Genomic DNA, 5,631 nt, shown 5'->3' with positions numbered 1-5,631 from the left:
CATCATTTTCCATAGCAAATTTATCAAGTTCTTCTTCCTGCAACGAATAAGGTTAAAGAATCACCATGACATGATTCATCACACACAAAATCATAAGTAAATTACTTTGAATAATACATCCACTATCTAATACCTATTAAATAGTTACACTTGAACATACTCATACTCATTCAGACCATCAATCAAACGGTTAACAATATGGTAGGACAAGAGTGAATGTAGAGTGATAAGATAAAAAGATCAATTAGTCATAGAGAATTTCATGAAAGCAACCTCGGTAAAGAGAAACTTGCCTCGTTTAAATTGTGAGATATGTTGAAGAGTTATATTTTTATTTGATTTCAACTGAATATGAAAGCGAGGGCTTTAGTTTCTCTAGTTTCTTCACGACTTCGCAAGTAATGGAATTTTTTTTGATCTAGATCAAGGATAATACATATTTATATGCCATTCAAAACCTGGTAATACGATATTCACGTTGGGTTTTCTTTAGAAAGTTTTCTGATCTTTTTTTTGGGCGGCAAATAAGAAACTATGGCACCAAAACGATATACATTGGGTTTTCTTATCCCATGGTGAAAAGGCTAATCCCAAACTAGGGTAAACTAATCGTCGTTAGCCCCAACTTTACTGACGTCACAAATAGGCAAATAAGTGGAGGCAGTGTTGCTAGATAAAAGTTGCTCTAGCACTGCTGGAGAAAAAAATTCTCCAGTTTTCGGGTGTTTCTTTTTAGGGCGTATTTTGTTCCTCCTGTTATTCTTGGGGATGTTTTCCCTGATTTTAGTCTTCTGTACCAGGGAAGATGAATTAGTGCTCTGTGATTTTGATATTTTTGGGAAAACAACAATCAGATTATTTAGTGAGTCCATGAAGAGATTAAATTTTTCTTTCAATTTTCGGTTCATTATTTGTATCAAAATTTTAAAAATGGTATTTTTAATTCTATGTGAATTTTTTCAATTTTTTTGTATGTGCAAATCCGTTTTAGAACTAGGAATTGGTTTTTTGGTTTACTGCCTGGTGATCTTAATTTTGACCTAATTGCTAGGTGCCATGCCAGTTTATACCTGATGTTTTCCATCATTGGACATTTCGGGTTATTTACATTTAATTGCCTCTTCAAAACTGCCGTTATAGGCAAAATTATACAAGTTACACGCTGTGTCTGTCTACCTTCTCTTGGTGATGAAAAGATCTAGACGCCCCCCTTTTTGGCTCTATGAGTCTCATTGAAAACCCAACTTTTATCAGCAAAAATCAAAATTAATCGTTCAACATTCACAACAGAACTAAATCCCTCTTGGAAGCTGCAGAACTGCAGTAGGGATGATATTTTTGATGAAGCACTCAAAATCAAATGACCTTCAGTTTTCCCTAGTATCAAACACTTTTGCAAAAGAAAAGAATAATTCGAGTCTGACTATCGATGTTCGTGACCTTATTGAGGTTTGATGTGGATGATCGTGATGCATAAGGTAAATTGTTGAAACCCTAATTAGTTTCTAAAATTCAATTTTGGTTGAACTACATGTTGAATTTAAAAACAAAAAAAATTAACTTTAGATTTTTAATCTCTGCTTTAATATTGATAAAAGCATGTAAAAATGTTCTCCAGCAAAATGGTGATCTCTATACCTATCACTCCTTCCCAGGTATTACAATTTCAACATTGTCCAACCAATTTAGTTTTACTCATTTGGGTTATATTAATTTACTTTCCAGGGTTCGAGTTATTTGGGTGCTTATTGTTTTTCTTGATAAAACTATCTAACATTGATATTTCAGACCATTGTTTTTCTTTGAGGAACTTAGACATAACTACCAACATGTGCAGGATCATCTTCACTCCAAGGGTGTCATCAAGAAACAGTACCATAGGTATTCAGGTACGGAACACTCCAGAATACACATTATGTGATTTAATATCATAGAGTTAACTATTTTTTTATTTCAACATTGGTCCTCCCAAAATTCCAAATTACGAAAAAAAAAATAAAAATGAATGATCCATAATTTTTTATGAATGTGAGGATAATAACAATTTATCTATGAAGGAAATCATATTGTGGAAATGTATGGCAATGGGTAGTGATGGATGCTTATAGAGATCATGTATGTGGGTTTGTTGGTAGTTCTGATGGTGGTCTAATTAGCATGGTAGATTATTTTGTTAATGTGGTTAAACTTTGGAAGTAATTGGGGTTCGTAGATTTACCAGGTGAAAGATTGCTTTCTTTTTGGTTTGTTATTTCGATCGTGGTGTTTCAGTGGGAAAATATTATTGGAACAAAATACATATATCGTAAGGGCTGAGGTTCACCCTTCCTTGTATAGCATGTAATAAGTGAATGCATGTTTTAAGATTTCTGACCTTGTAACATGAGGGAAACCTCAAAAAAAAGATTTCTGACCTCTGTCTCACTTCCTCCGATCACTATTTGAGATTAATTAAATTTATATGTGTTAATGTGTGGATGTCTATAGTTTATTTATGGATGCATCTTACTTGCTTCTTTGTTTTTCTCCCACTCTGACCTCACTGGCAATTCAATTGAGAGGGACGGTGTTTGATTCTTCAAATGACATCTTCCACGTCTTAGTGCTTCTTACGAGCCAAAATTGCATTTAAATGATTGCCAATCCTATCATTATTTTTCCTAGGTTTGCGGAAATGAAAGGAGAAAAAAGGACGTAGTTGAAGTTGAATGCAACTTCAGCGGAGGGAACTGAAAGAGAACTCATATGAAGGGTATGTTCTGCAATTCACTTAATACCTTCAGTCTATAGAAGGATTTTTGGCGTTCAGAAATATGGAGATCGCCCCGGTGGAGAAAACTTTAAAGTAAGCTGCATTGTGCTCTTTTCAGTTGTTCTTTAATTGTGAAACTTTGACAATATTTTACCTAATAAAGTGGCTTTGTATTGGTATATTGGTTCTAGATGGTCTGTTAGAGGAATTAAGTCAACGTGTTGTCAGAATTGGGAGCAATCTACTGGGTGGTACTAAATAGTCCTCCAATACTAACAACTTCCAATATAGAGAAGCAACTAAACTCAATCTAGCTTCTTCAGACTCATTAATTAAATTGCGCAAATCTACCCCTGCATTTGATATAAAGGTAAGACTTTTAACACGTTGCTTAATTTATGAATTTTACTTGAAAGTATTAATAAGAACATAATGTTGACAATTATGTTCTTGGGCATGCCAACTTCAGGATTGTACGAGACAAACCAATTATGATCTTTACTTTTGCTTGAGCAATAGCTAATCTTAGTTCTTCCTCTGTTTTTTGACAGATTACATTTGACGTCCAGCACTCTTTTCAATTATTCCATACACCGTATGAGTTGAAGTTTGCATCGTAGCATCACAGTTTACTGGGGATGGTGGTGGGCATTGCTCAGGTTATGGGTAATGATATTGAAGCCAACATCGATAGCTAGATACGATAAACAAAACATTGCCAAGGTAGCCATTGTTGTGTTCACTTTTTTTTGTGAGTTTATTTGTAACTACAAGTAATGAAAGAGTAGGAAAACAAGTTTTAAGAAAAGTTTAGAATACATCATCCTAAGAATTTGTCTACTAGGAGAAAATAGTATATATCATTTGGATGAAACTAATAATTGATAGATGGGAGGCACTTATTCCAGTAGTTGCACATGCACCAACCATCGCTAAAAAGGAAATGCACAATTAGGAAGACTAAAATTTGAGTTCGCTTTGCAAAAACCACAAAGGTCTTGAATTCTGTGTGTTAATGTAAAACAAGTATTCGGCTTTGAAGTGTCAGGTAGCAGCGCATTGATCTACGAGTTCTACTTGAGAGAAGTACAAAATCATGTTTGTTTGACTAGTGATACTATCCAATAATGAAGCTAGCATCAAAGCTTTTGTTTCAGTCAACTCGAATTAGAATATCGCCAGGTTGCATCTCCGTCACATGAAATTCCTTTGAATCAAAGCAGAGCGGGTTGGATATACGTCTTTTACTTCATGCTGTTAAATGCATGTTGTATTTATTGGTAGCGTCATCTCACATGGATATTATAATACTATGTTACAAGTATGATTTATAAACCCATTAAGAGATCTAATGCGTTTTACTAATGTACTAAACTGTTTGTTTCATTGTCGAACCAGGTTGAAGAAGGCCACTATTATTTCCTTAACCTCTTTTGACACCCTTGCAAAGGTCCTCAAGGATTATCTCGTAGCGCTGGCTCCATTTAACATGAAGATTCGGCCCCACGGAGCTTCACGGCGTCAAAGTTTTAAAGTTCACCTCTGCGTGCTCATCCCCTATTACTGAAACAGTGAAGCCAAAAATCATTTTAAGTATTTGTGATGTTATCTTTTAGCTGTAGCTGTGTTCGTACTTTATGGTGATGCATGTTTGAAAGTTGGGTTATTGCACCACATTTGATAGGTTATATTTTCAACCAAAAGATACTGCATTTCTATCATTGATAAAATTGTGGATTTGTTTAGTACCTATCTTACGAGTTTAAAGAACAAGTGTAGTTAATGAAATGGGTTTTTGGTAACATTTTCAAAATTAACTGTGTATATGAGTAATGGACACAGGGATCCCACTATATTTTGCATCAAACCTACTCAGAATCAACCTCCATAAATTTGACCTCAGAAACATGGTTTACGTTTCCCTAATAAAACATTACAAGTAGGGATGGCCATTTGCCCCATCCAAACTCATCTTCGTGGGTACCCGTCCCGTTTGGGTAGAATTTTATCCGCATAAATGGGGATGGGGTCGGATATTGGTAATAACTGAAACCTTAACTATGGGGTGCGGCAGAGACGGGATTCAACATTCCCGCCCCATACCCGCCCCGTAGCTTTCCCTCCCCTTATCAAACTTTTATACTTCCACCACTTAGTCGAGCTTCCTTTTAGTTATTCTTTCATCCATTATATTCTTGATCTTTCATGGACAAATCCCAATGAGACGGGGCTTAGATTCGGCAAACACACACGACCTTCTTACGATCCTACAATTAGGAGATAATACGATTAAGAGATTTTACATAAATACCAAACAAAACATATGCACAAGATAAAAAATTCTTACATAGGTTTGATAGATAATACGATCCCACGTGTCCTTGTAGCCAAATAGCATTCCCGGATTCGAAGCTTCACCCCAAATTCTACCACGATCAAGGTCGGGTATCATGTCATTAGTATGAGGAAGGTGCGAACTTTTAACTTTTACTTTGCCTATGCCTTGTGTCGATTTTTGACTTTCCCCACCATCTTCCTATGAAACTTGACTTTGGGTTGCTAATTGACTTGGATCATCCTCATTATCTTCCTCCTCACTTTCCTCTTCATCTTGCTCATCATCTGGCTCATTGTGCTCAACTGTTCCAGTAGGTTCACTGATTACGAGTCGACTATGGTCACCACTCTCCCATGGTTTCTCTCTATTAGAGCCTTCCCCAAACGCTTGTTGCAACCATGGTCTTTCCCTCGATGAGGTAGGGACTTAGGAGTAGCAAGAACGTCCTTATTTCTTTTCTTAATGCCAGCATCTTTAGTTTTTTCTTTGTTAGCTTCCTTGGCTCAATCCCTATATCAAAAGACACACTAAATGAATATAG

General features: G+C 35.9%; 1 long non-coding RNA gene across 6 annotated transcripts; it reads left to right on the top strand.

Moving 5' to 3' along the window:
* The first annotated feature begins 949 nt into the window (after positions 1 to 949).
* On the top strand, positions 950 to 4,502 carry LOC113306599. Of its 6 annotated transcripts, none has more exons than XR_003338719.1 (7): positions 950 to 1,478; positions 1,619 to 1,655; positions 1,838 to 1,889; positions 2,665 to 2,845; positions 2,944 to 3,122; positions 3,304 to 3,475; positions 4,151 to 4,502. It is a non-coding gene; the product is annotated as an uncharacterized LOC113306599 (long non-coding RNA). The 6 variants fall into 6 exon arrangements; XR_003338718.1 differs by having other exon boundaries at positions 1,599 to 1,655; XR_003338717.1 differs by lacking the exon at positions 1,619 to 1,655.
* Positions 4,503 to 5,631: the final 1,129 nt, after the last annotated feature.

The sequence above is a fragment of the Papaver somniferum genome, chromosome 8 (assembly GCF_003573695.1).
Source record: "Papaver somniferum cultivar HN1 chromosome 8, ASM357369v1, whole genome shotgun sequence".
In the NCBI taxonomy this organism is placed as follows: Eukaryota; Viridiplantae; Streptophyta; class Magnoliopsida; order Ranunculales; family Papaveraceae; genus Papaver; species Papaver somniferum.
The sequence above is the reverse complement of the archived record's forward strand: the minus strand, read 5'-3'. Positions and strand labels throughout refer to the sequence as shown.